This window comes from Carcharodon carcharias, chromosome 15 (assembly GCF_017639515.1).
Source record: "Carcharodon carcharias isolate sCarCar2 chromosome 15, sCarCar2.pri, whole genome shotgun sequence".
NCBI classification, from domain to species: domain Eukaryota; kingdom Metazoa; phylum Chordata; class Chondrichthyes; order Lamniformes; family Lamnidae; genus Carcharodon; species Carcharodon carcharias.
Window position 1 is genome coordinate 57,075,465 of NC_054481.1, and position 18,023 is coordinate 57,093,487.

The 18,023-nt window shown below is 40.8% G+C and overlaps 1 protein-coding gene across 9 annotated transcripts in view; it reads left to right on the plus strand.

The window, feature by feature from the left end:
- Positions 1 to 18,023, plus strand: part of usp22 (ubiquitin specific peptidase 22) — a 115,828-nt gene that overhangs the window by 15,494 nt on the left and 82,311 nt on the right. Inside the window, exon 1 of one of the 9 annotated variants that reach the window (XM_041207004.1) lies at positions 8,929 to 9,169. The exons of 7 other annotated variants lie outside the window; for them this stretch is intronic. The gene's annotated coding sequence lies outside the window, so the exon portion shown is untranslated. Of the gene's footprint in view, positions 1 to 8,928; positions 9,170 to 11,454; positions 11,534 to 18,023 lie in introns of those variants that run through there. One more of the 9 variants, XM_041207005.1, reaches the window with a different exon arrangement.

Here is an 18,023-nt window from a genome sequence, read left to right on the forward strand (position 1 = left end):
TGTCCCAGTTCTAAATATTTACGCAGGTAGCTTCCATTGTAAATGTTCATATAAATATTGACATAAAAAACATTATGGGAAGTAATACTTCAGGCTAGGAAGTGTGCACCACTTGCAAAACATTAAATAATGTATAGATAAGTCAATCTATAAAATTAGAAACCCAAGAAAGGAATGTTGAGTTGCTAAAGCATGTGTATGATGATGTGGTGGTGTGTCTGACCAAATATACAGGGACAAAATATAAATCCAGAAAAGTGGATTTGGAGAAAGATGGGGATAAATTAGGATGAAAATTTTGAAAAATTAACGATTAAAGAATACTCCTTGAGCACTATTTGGTTTCAATTAATGTGTTTGCAAGTGGGAAAGCTGGAAGTAATTTTTTTAATATAATATCTGTGCAACCCATTTGAGTTGTTGGTGCTTTCACTTCCCTAATAATGAATTTACTTATATTTAAAGTTTCTTTTGAATTGGACCAGAGATTGAAACACTTGAGTTGGGAATTTCCAATGTTTCAGAATTTAATGGGAAATTTGTTTGGGATATAAATAACTTGGATAGTGAACTGAGATTATTTACATGCAACATGTAGCAGAGCAATTTCCTGCTACATTTAAATACCAGTTAACCTTACAGCAATTAAATTTCATTATTTAGCAAGGACATTGCATGTTAACAGAACAGCAAGACCTGATTGTTTACCCACTGATACCTGCAGCTGCCAAAAATAGCTCCAGAATTTCCAGCATATTGTACTACCAAATATACCAGCAAATGATTGCTAAGCAAAATTCCTGAAGTTTGAATGAATTCATTTGAATTTTATTGGGAGCTATTTCCCATTTTCATTTCTCTGGGGTTTTTTTTTTTGGATTATATTGACTTCAGGTAAAATCTGACTTTATTGCTCACCCACAGTTCCTTCAAGAAGGTGGTAGCAGGCCAACGCCTTGAATTGCTGCAGCCCTTGAAATGGTGTTAGGTAGATAATGTTAGAATTTTGCCCCAGTGACAATGGTAGAATATGATGTGTCCAATTAGGGTGGTGTGTGGCTTGGAGGTGAAGGTGTTACTTTATTTTTGCTCCTCCTCTCTGACAGAGGTTGCAGGGATGGGAGGTGCTGTTGAAGCAAGCTTGAACAATTCAAAAAATATATCCTGTAGGTCATGGATAATTCAGCCATATTCAGAAAAATTTTCTTTCCATTATTGCAATGGAAAAATATATTTAAGGTTCCTTCACGACGGTTTCTTAAGCCTGAGTTTCTGGTTACTTCGACGTCAAGTGCATTAATTATAGAGACACATGGTAAAGCAAAACATCAAACGTATAAACCACCCATGTTGATGCACAATAGACGAGCCAGGACCTGATGAGCTTCATGAAGTCAGATTGTTCCTTTTGAAAACCTGACTTCGGCTTGTCCTGAGTCAGAAAGTTGTAGGTTCAAGATTCACGCCAGGACATGAGCACGTTATCTTGGCTTGTGCTTTTGACATAGTTAAGGGAGTGCTGCATTGTTAAGAGGCACTGTCTTTTTAGTGAGATGCTAAACTCATCTGGCCTGTCGAGGGGACATAAAAGATGCCAAAACAAAAGAGTACGGTGTATTTCTGGTGCCTCTGTGTAAGAGTCATCTTTAAAAAGGATATTACAATTCTTGTTTGATTGCAATCCATAATTAATTGCATTTGTCATATGTCTTGCTATTTTAATTTTGGTTGTGAGATTTACTCCATCAAATTTGCTACATTGTAAAAAACACTTGATATGGGATATAAGTGTGCTGTAATTGCTTTACTCCCTTGCACATCTAATGTTAGAGGAAGAACTATATTATTGGAATTGTAATTCACATGGGATGTTAAACTGCAACCCTGCCTGCCTGTTCAGTTAGATATAAAATGTCCTATGGATCTACCAAAAGAACAGAGTTCTTCTGGTGACCTGCCCAGTATTTGTTTCTCAGCTAACACTTCCAAAGACAGATCAACTGGTTGTTTATCTTGTGAGAGATACGATGAGTCAACACATCATAATGCCCTAAAGTGCTTCACAGGAGCATGATGAGACAAAAAATTGACATTGAAAGAAATTCAGACCATGGCTTAACCAATATTCCCTCTAGTTTTCCTCTGCTATGTGTGGCCTGTTTGTCACACTGTGGTCCCTTTAAGATTGCTTTGCAGCTGTATGTGTGTGCATCTTAAAGGAATGCTGTTTGCCTCCTGTGTGGCACATTCTGGATTGCTACACAGCCATGCACATGCAGTTTGTAAGGAACCTGGACTACAGTATGACCAAAACACTTGGTCAGGGGTTAGTTGTAAGGATTATATGAATGGAGGAGAGAGGTTTGGGGAGAAAATTCTGGACTTTAGGATCTCAAACTGTTGAAGGCATGATCTCCAATGGTGAGATGAAGAAAGTGGGGATGCACAAGAGGCCGGAAAGGAGCTTTGTTTTCCCATAAATGCAAGTCTCTGTTTCTATTTTATGCTCCTGTGAAGTGTTCTGAAGTTTTACTATGTTAAAGATGCACTATGAATGGAATTCCTTAGGAACAAAGAAATGAGTAGGCCATTTGGCTAGTCGAGTCTGCTCTACCATTCAATTATATCATGGCTGATCTACCTCAATGCTACTTGGCCACGCTATCCCCATATCCCTTGATGTAATTAGTACCCAGAAGTCTTCTGATTTCTGTCTTGAATATGCTCAAAAACTCAGTCTCCACAGCCCTTTGGGGTTCTGCTGAGATACGAACTCAGGATCTCCTGTTTACCAAATTTTTATGCTAGCTTTTTTCCATTGATTGAATCATCTTTACCATTGCAATTGCCAGGGGAGTGTTGGAGTAGAAGCTTTTCACACAACTTCTGGCCACGCTTTAGCTTTTTAAGTGAATCCGAGCGATCTTCAATGAATATATAATTTGAGGTGTTAGACAAAAAAAAGTCATAAGTTTTTGTTTGCAGCTTGTCATGTGAAGTGCTCCTCAAAGAGATTTCTTATCATTCCCACACAGTAAATCTTCAACTCTATTCTGCAGTGACATCACAGCAACCACAATCTTGAAATATTGTTTTGTTTGCGGGGGAGGTGATGGTGTAGTGGTTTTGCTGCTGAATTAGTAATCCAGAGGCCCAGGATTATGCTCTCAGGACCCAAGTTGTGGAATTTGAATTCAATAAAAATCTGGAATTAAAACACTCAAATTCTGTGGAGTTGATGCGAATCAGGGGGAAAACTTTCTGCTGGTTGGAGTCATACCTAGCACATAGGAAGATGGTTGTGGTTGCTGGAGGTCTCAGCTCCAGGGCATCACTGCAGGAGTTCCTCAGGGTAGTGTCTTTGGCCCAACCATTTTTAGCTGCTTCAATGACCTTCCTTCCATCATGAGGTCAGAAGTGGGGATGTTGGCTGATTGGTGCTGAACATTACACATTCACGACTTCTCAGACATGGAAGCAGTCCAAATGCAGCAGGACTGGGACAATGTCCAATCTTGGGCTGACGAGTGCCAAGTAACATTTGCGCCACAAGTGCCAGGCGATGACCATCTCCAACAAGAGACAATCTAACCATCGCCCCTTGAAGTTTAATTGCATTACCATCATTGAATCTCCCCCCCCCCCCCCCCCCCCCCCACTATCAACATCCTTGGATGGGGGGGGTTACCATTGCCCAGAAACTGAGCTGGACTAGCCATATAAATACTGTGGTTACAAGAGCAGGTTAGAAATTAGGACTCCTCTGACAAGTAACTTACCACCTGACTCCCCAAAGCCTGTCCACCATCTACAAGGCATGAGTCAGGAGTGTGATGGAATACTCCCCACTTGTCTGGGTGAGTGTAGCTCCCACAATACTGAAGAAGTTTGACACTGTCCAGGACAAAGCAGCCAGCTTGATTGGCACCATGTCCACAAACATTCACACCCTCCGCCGCGAACACACAGCAGCAGTGTGTGCCATCTACAAGATGTCCTGCAGGAATTCACCAAGGCTCCTTAGACAGCACCTTCCAAACCCATTACCATCTAGAAGGACAAGGGCAGCAGATAGATGGGAACACCACCACCTGGAATTTCCCATTCAAGTCACTCACCATCCTGACTTGGAAGTATATTGCTGTTCCTTCACTGTCGCTGGGCCAAAATCCTGAACTCCCTACCTGACAGCACTGGTGTACCTACATCACGTGGACTGCAGTTGTTCAAGAAGGCAGCTCACCACCACCTTCTCATGGGCAACTGGTGCTGGGTAATAAATGCTGGTCCATCCAGTGAAGCTCATATCCTGTGAATAAAAAAAAAGTTGTCCTTTTTTTTGTTTTTCATTTGTTATCTTTAAGTGTTATAGGCATTGCTTGCTTTTTCTTTGGGAGATGGGCAGACCTTGGCCTGTGTCATATTGCTACAGCAGTCTATCTTTGTATTTGAAGGTGTTCTTCTGAAACTGGAGCATCTAGCCTTTAATCTAGACTTAACTGTAGTATTTATTACTATTCCAGACTGTATTGGATAATTAATGTAAAGGGCAGAGTGGGGCAAGAGTTTCTGCAGTGTTCAGCAGAACTTTGCCTCAGTATGTTTCCAGCCCAATGAGGAATGAGGCATTGCTGGTCTGGATCCACTGGACCCAGCTCATTTTCCAGAGCCAATGTCAGTAAGAGAACATCTGGGGACAGTAACTGAAGCATCGTTTAGATTAGCAATGGAAAAGGCCAAAGATTAAAATTAATTGGGGCAGTGGCAACTTCAATGGGTTAAGAATGGATCTGATCCAGGTAAACTGGAATCCAAGGTTTGTAGGCAAAACTAACTGAATGATGGGGCAATCTTAAAGAGGAATTAATTTGGTCACATTCAAGATGCTTTCCCAGGTGGGGGAAAGTTAGGGCAAACAAATCTAGAGATGCCTGGATGGAGAAAGATGAAGCTGAAAAAGGTGGGGGGGGGGGGGGGGGGGGGGGGGGGTGTGTGGGTGTGGTGTGGGGGGGGGTGGTGCGGGGGGTGGGTTGGGGGGTGGGGTGGTGTGGGGGTGGGGTTGGGGGTGGTGGGGGGGGGGGGGTGGGGTGGTGGGGGGGTGGGGTGGGGGGGTTGGGTGGGGGGGTGTGTGTGGGGGGGGTGGGGTGTGTTTGGGGGGGTGGTGGGGGGGCAATCTAGTGGGTAGCAGTGTTGAAAGGCAAAATTAAGTAGAAACATTTTTAATTTCCAGCACCTTTTTGATATAAGCTTAAGATTGTTGGCTCTGTTAATTAATCATCATGTTATCTTGATTTACCTCATGCAGTGTGCACTTCTCAGAACTGCCCAAAACAAAAGGCTGGTACTTTTGTGATGTTTGGTGTTACTACCTGTACGTCTGCCTACCTTCAGTGGCAATGTTTTCACCCCTGTTTGTCAGTCTGTTTGTAAACAACATATCTCAAACTAATGGATGGGTTTCTTTGAAACTTGGCACATGGTATGCTCCAAGGAAGAACTGATAGATTGGTTTTTATCCAAGATGTGGATCTGGATCCTGGAATTTTTTTAAAGGATGTATTAACATTGGGAGATGTGGAAACTTGGCTTTTTTAAAATGTTGAGTTTTATGTAGAATGTTGTGGATTGTCTCAGCTGTCAACATGTGAGCAGAGTTTTTAGAGCAGGTTATTGTATGTGGATTGGCCTAAAGTCACGTCACTGAAATGGAAGTTCTTTAATAAAAATATTTATTTTTCAGCTATGTAGTTAGAGCATCAAACAGGGAAAAGTTTCCAGGAAGAGCTGTGTAATTGTAATAATGCTGAGTTAACAATGTATGGTGGAGGTGTGCACTCTAAGTGCCCTCTTCACTTTATTATTAGCTGCAACTAGCAGGGAAATATCTCTATCTATATTTTGCTTAGAGCACATGTTTCCTGTAGACAAGACTTTCTTCCTGTTGTCACGATTTTGGTCACACTTTCATCATTTTCCAATTTGATTTTACAATGTTGCTGTCAGTGTGGTTGCATCCACTGACCACTGGGTAGCTCTCTGGAGTGACTTTCTGATGTCTCTCTCCCAATTCAGTCACCATCTTACATATGTTTTTAATAGTTTATCAGTTTTATTTCCCTCTTTACAACCATCAAAACTCAGCATTTTTCAAGTAAACCAAGGAATCCAAAGCATGTCTTCAGAGTGTGAAAATGATGAACTGCAAGATGGGCACACTGGTCCAGGTTTGGTCAAGTAACTAGCTTGTGTTAGCGAAGATTTTTTTTTAAATCCAGGGTCAGCACACCTGTCTTAGTAGAGTTAGTGCTAATCTGCAGTGAGGACTACAGGGCTAATTGTAATTTTCAGCAGTGGATAAAGCGTGGGAGCTTGTTGGCCACCTGTTAAGTTTCTGGCTCTCTTCCCATTTGACAGGTGGGCAACACATTTTCCCTGCCACTGCTGAAAAAGCTCATACTAATAAATTGCAAGTTCAGTTAAAGCCATTAATTTATGTTATGAATAATGGGTTGAAGAGAACAACAGGTGATGAGGAACAAGCTTGTTGGAAATCAAACCCCTGTTAGTTTGCACTTGTAGCATCTGTGTGCATCTGAATTGGTACTAATGTTAGGTGTTTGTCTTGAGTTAATTTATCATAACTAACGGCTTAAAGGAAAAACGGGAAAGTATACATGTGGGTAGAATTCAGCTTAGGTGGATTAACCGCTGTTATACAATGCTTGCTTTTCAGTTCCATTGCAGTCAATGGTTTTAAATATTAAATGTTGCATATAATGGGCAGTCAATCTGATATTGCTGGTTTTGTACCTTCCCTTATGTTTCTATTCTATGGTATTAAGTGCAAATCCAACTACACCAACTGATTCTGCCACTAGAGGCTCCCAATGAACTACATAATTTTCAATTGTCCCTCAGACACAAATCTACAGACGCCCTGCTGTAATTTTACCAAAAAATAGGACTGCTGACTTAGTTATGCAATTTCTGTTACTGACCAGTCAAATAATAGATAAAGAAAACTGTGGCAGCAGAAGCCTAATGACACTGATTCTCTTTATCCTTGTGAAAATAGTGATTCTTCCTGTTTTGATAGTGATAGTTTGAAACCAGACTTTATAGGAGTCTTGCTAGTGCAATCTGGTATACCAGGGCAATGCTGCTGCATTTCCCTGCTGTCTGGAATTCTGTCTTGAATGCTGCTGCTTTCTCCCATCTCTTTCTAAACCTCTAAGCCTTAGAAACACTTAAAAGGTCTGGCAGCATCCGTGGAGAGAGAAACAAAGTTAATGTTTTAGGTTAATGATCTTTCCATCAGTTCTGATGAAAGATCATTGACTTAAAACATTAACTCTGTTCCTCTCTCCACAGATGCTGCCAGACCTTCTGAGTGATTCTAGTATTTTCTATTTTTGTCAGATTTTGGGCGTTTGCTGTTGTTTCTCCTTAGTCTTTCACTTTGGTCGACATCTTTTTTTAAAACAAACTTTTGCTTACAAAAAGGATGTGCTGTATAAATTCAAGTTGTGTTCAGGATTTTGCAGATCGATGGTTCAGCGCACAATCTTGCTTACAAATTTGGAAAATGCCACATCCTGAACCATTGAATCAGATTACTTTTCCCCTTTTTGCTTTTATTAGCAATGAAGACTGCATCTGTACAGATGCAATTTAGATTAGGTAAACAGCTTGGCTTATTTAAATAGAAACCAAGTGCTAAAAACTCTGGCAGATATGGCACCTGTTTCTTTTTTTTTTAAAAAGGACAGATTAATGTTTAGGGCATGATTTTTTACCCTAGTCTGCAGTTTTGCAAGAACCTCCTCTATTGGATTGAAAAAACACATCTGCAGAAGGCTTATTGGAAAGGAAGTAATTGCAGCTCACAACAACAAATGGATTCTTTGCTTTATATACGAGAGCACTGCTTACAAAAGAGAGGAAGCTGTATTGGTTAGGCCACAGTTGGAGGATTGTGTACATTTCTGGACACCCCACTTTAGATAAGATATTAGTCATAGAACAGGTACAGCAAAATTTGCCAGCGTATATCTTGTAGTATTGCTTGCTGTAAGACACTGCTGTCCCTCTGGTCATACCTTGCATTTTTTTCCTAGTGGGTAGTATGGCAGGCAAGGAATCCTATGAGGACTGCACACTCTATTCCAATCTCCATCTTCCACCCTCTAAACTTGAATCCACCCAAAACTCCGCCTATATACTAACTAGCATTGTCCCATTCACCTTTACTTATAAAAATTCTCATCCTTGCTTTTAAATCCATCCATGGCCTCGCCACCATCCTATCTCCAGTAATGTCCTCTGACCCCATAAGCAATCCTTGGATTTCTGTGCTCTTCCAATTCTGGCCTCTTGTGCACTCCTTATTTTAATTGCTCCACCATTGTTTCAGCCTTTAAGTCTGGAATTACCTCCCTAAACCACTTCATCTTTCAATCACTCTCCCTTGAAGATGTGCTTTGAAACCATCTTCTTTAGCCAAGCATTTGGTCAGCTGTCATCATATCCCCTTGTTTATTTTAGTGTCAAATTTTGCGTGCTAATTCTCCTGTGAGGTGTCTTGGGGCATTTTACTATGAAACAGGTGCAAGTTGTTGTTGTCATTCTTGTCATTGAGCTGCAGGGCATGTCCCCTCAGCCATTTCCTGCATCCTTTATTTCCCCCTCTATTCCTATTGCTACCCCTCTGCCGTTTTCCCGCCTTTCCCTTTCCAGTCCTGATTTCCCTACCCATCACCAGATGCACGCTGCAATCTTCCATCCTCTTCCAAATAATTTTTTTTACCCTGTTTTCTGTGTACTGTTGAACTCCTTGACCAGATTCTGAGGCAGTTATTTTTTAAACTGGCAACTGCATTATGAACATAATTGCCTTTCTCTCTTGCAGCTCCTTGAAGTTAGGAGGACGCTTGCTGTGGAACCAATGGCAAGAGCTTGTGTGTGGATTCTTTTAATGTGGAAAGCTGTCACATTGTAGCTACCACATGCTTCTGGCTGACTAGGAAACTTTGTCATTCTTACTGCTTGCCATAGGTGTTACTGGAAGGATTTACAGGCTGACAATCAACCTGGCTGGCCACACCGCGAATGCATTTTGTGGCCATTGAGTCCTGGTGTGGTACTTTAATCTGGAGCTTCTGGCTTAGAGGTAGGGGTGCTACTGACTGTGTGCCACAAGACCTACTGTGAATATAATTATACAACACTTAAATGAAGAACAGCTCTGCATTTTGTGCTGTTGCTGTTTGCCCTTGTCTGTAAGACAAGAACAGCTTTGTCGTACAATAATTAATTTGTATATTATCTGATTTAATATGTTCAAATATTTGGAGGGAAAAAGGTGTAAATTTCCACCCTCCACATTTCCTGTATCATCACTTAGCCCTAATTTAATTAAAGGGTTAACATCTTTGGTAAAAACAAAATACTGTGGTTGCTGGAAATCTGAAACAAAAACAGAAAGTGCTGGAAGAGTCTGTTAACTTTTTTTTCTCTCCACAGATGCTGTTAGACCTGCTGAGTTTTTCCAACATTTTCTGTTTTTGTTAACATATTTGGACTTTGTATATCTTTGGGTTTTCTGTTTTTGTTTTGAATCTTGGGAATTTAGTTAAGAAAAATCAGTGGGGATACGGAAAAATCAATGAGACTGCAGGTGATGGTCGGTGGAGTGTTGCCAGCTGTGAAAGTCTTTGCTGAGACACAAAGGAACAAACTTAAGTTCATTAGTTATAGTTTTTACTGACTGCAAGTGTTCCGTTTCAAAATGATCTTCTCCAACCAATTTGAAAAATGACCATATCTTTCGATGTGTAGCAGAGGTGAAAAAACGCTACAGACAACCACTCAAGTGTGTGTAAGAGCCAAGTTACATTTATTCTCCAAGAAAATTAAAGCCCGATTAACGTTAAAATCTAAAATCCGGGAATTCAGTGAGAATTGATGAATTAGGAACTTTAGATGGCATAAACAGTTTCCACTAACAGTAACTGCAATTTACAGCTTTTATTTAGAAATTAGACAGTCTTTATATAGCACTTTATAGCACAGAAACAGGCCATTTGACCAATCGGGTCAATGCTGGCATTTATGTTCCACACGAGTGTCTTTTCTCTTTCTGCTTTATCTTGCCATATCAACATATAACATCATTATGACGTAGAAGGAAGCTGTTTGGCCTGTTGAGCCCAAACTGGATCTCTCTAGGTCAATTCAATCAGCCTCATTCACCACTCTATCTCCATAGCCCTGCAAGTTTATTTCGCTTCAGTGCCCATCCAATTTCTTTTTTTTTAAATCATTTGTCTCTGTCACCCTTGTAGACAGTGAGTTCCAGATCATTACTGCTTGCCCTAACCATTATATCTTAATTTTACTGGTGCCACTGTACCTAGCACTATTACTACGAGTGATGGTCGGGGATTGGAGAATGTAGACCTTTTTCATGTATGAGATCATTTTGAGAATCTTAGCTTTAACCACAAGGAACGTTTCTTTGGAGGGTGTAGGAACAATTGCCTTGTATGACACCACCATTCACGGCAAATTTGTGTTCTTGTTGTTGTAGTCTTGATTTGTCATCTACTGAGTTTTGACTGAAGTGCATTTTATTGTAAGTGGTCACTTAAAAGGAGACATGCTATGGAAGCTTTTCATCTTGTACTCATCAGGTCAGATTGGCAAGAATCTCAAAAGCATCAACATTTATGTTGCGTGAGAAAATGGTGCTGATTGGTTAGAAAGTGGAAGAATGCATCAGGGAACAGTTAACTGTTTTTAAAATTCAAACTAGGCAGATCAACTCTGGTCAAGACATTGCCATGTGGAATGAACCAGGGGATGGCTGTCCCACCTAGCTCTTGTTTAGTGGATATCTTCTTTATGTTTGCAAAGGACAGGGCCCTGTGTGTGAATATGTAGGTTCTAGCATGTGTAAGTGAGCCACACTGAACAGACTGTGCTAGCTGATGACCAATTTAAGCTTCAATTAGGATTGTTTAGCAAGTGGTATCCAATCACGGCATCACAGCTATTATTGGACACTTTTTTTGTTCTGAGTTTCGCAAGTATGGACTGGTTGAGTACAGTCAGTACTTTGCCTGTTGTGGGCACCCAAAGGAACGTGCTATTTGATACAATTCCTCAGTTGCTGGGACGCATGGCCTACATAGCTGGTATCACACCGGCACTGAAGTTCATAAACCACATTAGTCGCTTGTGTGGTAAGCAGAACATCTTTTTAGCTTGACGGCAGCATCCTGTTAGTGGAGAATACCACTCGTTGCTATGTGTTCCATGGCAACACCTCTACCAATCAACATCCTCTTATGCATTATAAATTGTTCCCGGTTGAAATTTGGTATTCTTGCGAATCTGCCCTGATGACAGCAAGATGAAAAGCTTCAACAGCATGTCTATTTTTTTTTCAGCAACACTGCATTTAATACCTTCAGAAGTACTTCACATTGGCATTGTGGTGAAACTACCCTCTGCTTCGGTCTTGTTTGATGCTGTAAGTAAGAGTTGTTTTCCACCCAACCCTGCTTCAAACATGAGTGCAATTTTGTTCCCATCAGATACTCTCATTCATTGTTGCCAATCAGTGGAAGTAATCTTTCAGTATTTGTCCTCTTGGAGTCCTTCATGCTTTGAAAATGTCTCAAAGATTCCCCACCCCATTACCTTCTGTGTGCTCATGAGAGAAAAGCCTCAAATATTTGAGACTATTTTTTTTATAAGCTCAAGCCCCAAACAGGAGCAGAAGATAGTATAAGACTGGGAAAGACTTTACAATCCATCATGCTGGTCTCAGAAACTAAAGTCTCATGATCTGACACTTTCAGATGTTTCTAATATTTCATATACTACTGGTCTTGGCACATTGTCCTTTAATTCCCCATATTGATACAGGCATATTAAGCAATCAGTTCCTTGCTTCCATCTCCTGGATGCTACATCTGTTTCTAATAATTCTCTGAAGAATATAGCAAGGGCGCAATTATTTTGCTGGCCACTTCAACTATCAAGTACTCCTCGGCCTGATGACTTGTCTTCCTCAGCCTATTAGTGACTGCTTTATCCAAAATTAGTTTATTTTACATATATAGACTGGGTGACTGCTTTGTGGAACACCTTAGTTCTGCAGTTGTGACCCTGCCTTCCAGTCACCCATTTTAATTCTCCACCTTGCTCGCACTCTAACCTCAAACAAAAACAGAATTACCTGGAAAAACTCAGCAGGTCTGGCAGCATCGGCTGTTTTTATCCCACTCTAACCTTCCTGTCCTTAGTAGTATTTCAATGAAGCTCGAGGTAAGCTTGAGAAATAACACCTATTTCAACTGGATACTTTATGGCATTCTGGACTTAACATTGAGTTCAACAACTTTAGATTGTAACTCTGCCCTTATTTTGTTGCATTTTTCTTCACTGGTTTTTTTATCATTTTCTCTCATTCCCTTTGCTTTTGGATTACAGCCATTCATGCCTCCCCTCGACACATCTTTTGTTTCTTGTCCCATTGCCACTCCCTTTGGCCCTGTAACATGAAACCTTTTGTCATTTTAATTTCAAAACAAAAACAGAATTACCTGGAAAAACTCAGCAGGTCTGGCAGCATCGGCGGAGAAGAAAAGAGTTGACGTTTCGAGTCCTCATGACCCTTCGACAGAACTTTTATCTCTGTCATTTTAATTTCTCCTGCTTTCTATCCTATCTCACACATTTCCTTTTATTCTTTTTCCCATCCTCCCCTTTCACTTGCTCAAAACTGGCTTTTTTGGCTTTTCCCAGTTCTCTTGAAAGATCAGCAGACCTGAAACATGCTCTTGACAGATGCTGCCAGACTTATTCCTGATTATTTCAAGCATTTTCTGTTTTTATTTCACATTTCCAGCATCTGCAGTATTTTCCTTTTTTGAGTTTTTTTTTAAACCTCTTGATACATTCCTCATGGATGTTTAACTTTTTGTGCCGGGGTAGGAATAACCTCTTGAATAAAGCATAAAATAATTAATTTAATATATTTGATATGCATGGTTGCTTCACATCACAGCACCTTTATGACCCCATAATTTCCTTTGTAACCAGATTACTCAAGCAGCTTATTTATATAGTACTCTTAACATAATAAAACAATCCGAGGCACTTCACAGGAGTGTTTATAAAGCAAAACTAGACACTAAGCCACGTAAGGCAATATTAGGCAGATGGCCAAAAGTTTGCTCAAACGTGTAGGTTTTGAGTGTAGTATAGTAGTCCTGTGTCACAGATGGTAACCCAAGCCCTTTAGTCACCTTTTGGATGGACTTCCAGTATTCTTTGCCTGAATTTTCACAGATCCGTGTCAGTAGGACTTCTGTTCACTTGCTGTATGTTGATCTGCAATGACACCCCATGTAAGTGATGTAAAAAAGAAAATGGCAACATAAATTGTAAAAACAGGTTCCTTCAGAAAGGCTTCAAAACGAAACATTAAAGTGGGGTGACTTAAAGTGAGGATTTAGTGTATATGGCTGGTTCAGTTCCATTTCCGTTTCTGGTCATTGATACCCCCAAGATATTGATGGGGTATTTGGTGATGGTAATGCTGTTGAATATCAAGGGGAGATGCTAGATTCTCTGGTTGGAGATGTTCATTGCCTGGCACTTGTGTGGTGCAAATGTTACTTGCCAGTAAATGTGTGCCTAGCATTTTTTTCTAATCTCCAATTCCTTCTGATTATTGTACATTTTTACCTTCTGTTGCTGCCTTGCTGTGCATTGTAGATCATCTGTCATCTTTCATTTCATCATAACGCTTGATAACCTTAAAGACTTCTATCAAAATACTTTTTTGCCTAATTAGTGCTTTTACCTACTTGTGTTGCCACCCATTTTTTTTGAGGTCTGTTTATTTGCACACTTCAATCCTATTACTTTTTTGAATTTGCTATTGTCTTCTACATTAGAACTGCATTTGCTTGCTGGTGTATCTATGTCCTCCTACAGTCTTTCACAATTAGCTTTACTCCTAATTTGGTGTCGACATCATATTTTAATTAACCCTTGTTATTCCATTTAAGCGGGGCAAAGTTAAACTTCATGGTTCACTTTGTGACCCGAATTGGAGTTGAAGCCAATCCCATCCTTGTCTGATGCCTATGCATGGGACACTTCCAACAGGAGTCACTGGATAGTAATCAGGAATGTAAAGTCTGGATAATGGAAAGCTAGGAGTGTTTGGGCCAATTGTAGTTCTGCTTTAGTGAAACCGGCTAGTTCAGTGATTGCTCTGATCTTCGTGATCGGTAGCATCCACTTTCTAATGGATAAATTTGAGCTCAAACAGGTAGAAAAATTTTGTTCCCTAGAAAATACGTTAGCATTGGACGGAAAGTGTGACTGAGAAATAAGATGAAGGATTGGAATGACCAAAGATGCATTTCAAAAACGAACAAGATTATGATCAACTCAAAATTAGCTACGAAAACAAAGCTGAGAATTCTGGAATGCTACATCTCACTAATTGTGACATATTAAAGAGTGCTGGACAATCAGTGAAGCAATAGAGAGAAGAATTAAGACTGTAGCATTAGGTTTTTGAGGTGAATAATGAAGATATCTTGGCCAAGTCATGCTACCAATGAAGAGGTGCTAGTAAAATCTGAGACCAAAAGAACTCTTGCTGATCAGGAAGAGACAGTTGGAATTTCTTGGGCATGTAAGAAGAAATCATGACTTTGAAAGTCTAATGCTGATAGGAAAGATAGATAGTAAAAGAGATCGTGGTAGACAAAGAATGATCTTTTAAAGAGTCTTGTGAATTGGATGAATGTATACCGATAATCCATGCCGCTGGAGCAAAATTAACATGGATGCTTATGGTCTCCAATGTCCTCCTAGGGCATGGTACCTGAAGAGAGATCCAAGAATATTGTACATGTCATTTACTGCAAAAAAATCAGTGGTTAAGTAACAGCTTTTTGTGGGGTACTGTAAGCCACACATTTTTATTCTTGTTTCTAGCAAAACAGCACAGCAGCAAATGAAATGCTCTATTTACTTTAAGTTGACTTGTACAGTCAGCAGAAGGCAGCATTCACAGACTTCCTCCCATCCCTTGTAAATAGTCCATTATGTTTGCAATCAATACTCATCAAATAGAGCTGTACATAACACTGCAGTGCAGATGGGCAAATAGGTATTTGGAATGGCAGTCGATTCAATGACTGTGTACTGCTGCAGTGTTGGTTGTGTTATTTTCCAAGCCACTGCAGTGCCTGGTGCATTGCAGGGAATAGAACAACACTAGGATAGCTCAGTGCATATCAGAACCTGTATATAACCTGTTGTGCCCCTCCTTGTCTTAGTGTTTTGGTTGGGTTGCTGATGCTTTCACATGGTACTTGTAGTTTTTTTAGTTTCTACAGTGAAACTAAAAGCAGCAAACACCAAATGTTGGTTTTAACTTAAAGGAAAGCTGACCTGAATCAGTGACATTTCCAGAAAAGAGGATTGAAAAACAGTTCCTTTGAGTATATCAAGTAAAGATGAGAGTGCAAGATTCTGAAGCAGTAATTGCACTGTTTTTTTGGAAAAAGTCATCTTACTAGTGCTTATGTTAAAACTATGAAAGTTTGAACAGTTTGTTACATGGTGCAGTAGAGCAGGGAAAATGCAGGCTCCAGTCATAATTTGCTTTTGACCTGAGCCAGGGGTCAATTCACACACACACACACACACCCCCCCCCCCGCCCCCCCGCGCAAGTTTATGAACTTTTGGGGGCTGTTTTTTTCCATTTTCTGGAGCCCCTTTTTCATTCTTAGTAACTTCTCCTTTTATTAGGTGTTGCAGGTGACGTAGTAACATTACCACCTGTGTTTGTGTTGAATTTATTTTAGGGTTTTCTTTTTTAGAGACTAGATAAGCAGGGGTTCTTTTTCCTTACAACAGTGAAGGCTGGGGGTTTGGGGGGGGGGAGAAGAGACCTGATTGAGGGGCATAGGGTAGATGGGAAGAAACTTTCCCCTTAGTGGAGGGGCTAATAACCAGGGGACATAGATTTAAGGTAAGGGGCAGGAGATTTGGAGGGAATTTGAGAAAAAGATTTTGGGACCCAGAGGGTGTAGGGTGGGGGGAGGTATCTGGAACTCTCTGCCTGAAAGGGTGATTGGGGTGGGAACCTCAACATTTAAAAAGTATTTAGATGAACACTTGAAACACCATAGCATACAAGGTTATGTGCTCAAACGGGATTAGAGTAGATGGGGGCTTGATGACCGGCGTGGGCATGATGGGCCGAAGGGCCTCATTCCATGCTGTAAAACTCTGATTCTGACTCAATAAGATGGCACAAATAATGAAGATGACAAACATACATATATTGTTAAACCTATTAACTTGGAATCTATAAATAAGATGGTTTAGTTAATTTATTATAAATTATACATTTTTTTTTCCTATACTAGTTTCCAAAATGAAAATTTTAACCACCTGGGACAAGGCAACTTCTTAGGAATAAGACTCTCATAGACAGCCCCCTTTAAAAATGTAATTGCAAGCAATTAGCACACCAACACTCTTTGGTTTTCCTCTGCTAATTTCAAGTTTCTTTCCCCTCAATTCTTCTGTTTTAAAGTGATTGTTGACGAACATATCAAGATGATACTTCCAAAGGCCCAACTGTGCAATGGGGGAATACACACAGATTAATTCTGTGGCACCAAGTTAACCATCAGAAAACTAATACAAAAACAGAATTACCTGGAAAAACTCAGCAGGTCTGGCAGCATCGGCGGAGAAGAAAAGAGTTGACGTTTCGAGTCCTCATGACCCTTCGACAGAACTTGAGTTCGAGTCCAGGAAAGAGCTGAAATATAAGCTGGTTTAAGGTGTGTGTGTGGGGGGCGGAGAGATAGAGAGACAGAGAGGTGGAGGGGGTTGGTGTGGTTGTAGCGACCAACCCCCTCCACCTCTCTGTCTCTCTATCTCTCCGCCCCCCACACACACACCTTAAACCAGCTTATATTTCAGCTCTTTCCTGGACTCGAACTCAAGTTCTGTCGAAGGGTCATGAGGACTCGAAACGTCAACTCTTTTCTTCTCCGCCGATGCTGCCAGACCTGCTGAGTTTTTCCAGGTAATTCTGTTTTTGTTTTGGATTTCCAGCATCCGCAGTTTTTTTGTTTTTATCAGAAAACTAATGGTTTGCTTCACATATACTTAATGTTTCAGTGATTTTTCAAGCTCAGATGATCATCCAGATTTTGTCACACCCCTGTTCCAGTACAGCTACAACACTGGCATCTACCCAGCTATGTGGAAAATTGCCCAGGTATGCCCTGTGCACAGAGCAGGACAAATCCAACCTGGTCAATCCCGCCCCCACCCCCCAACACACACACACACACACACACACGGTCTATTCTTGATCATCTGTATAGTAATGGAAGGGGTCATTAACAGTTCAACAGCGCTATCAAGCGGCACTTAATTAGCAATGACTTGTTCACTAACACCCAGTTTGGATTCTGCCAGGGCCACTCAGCTCCTGACTTTATTAAAACCTTGGTTCAAACATGGACAAAAGAGCTGATCTCATGGGGTGAGAATGACTGCCCTTGACGTCAAGGCCACATTTGACCAAGTGTGGCATCAAGGAGCCCTAGCAAAACTGGAGTCAGTGTGTGGCGGGGGGGGGACTCCACTGGTTGGAGTCATACCTAGCACACGGAAGATGGTTGTGGTTGTTGGAAGCCAGTCATCTCAGCTCTAGGACATCACTGCAGGAGTTCCTCAGGGTAGTATCCTTGGCCCAACTATCTTCAGCTGCTTCATCAATAACCTTCCTTCCATCATAAGGTCAGAAGTGTAGATGTTCGCTGATGATTTGTACAGTGTTCACCACTTGCCACTCCCTAGATACTGAAGCAGTCCATGTCCAAATGCAGCAAGACCTGGACAATATCCAGGCTTGGACTGAACAGTGGCAAGTAACATTCGCATTACACAAGTGTCAGGC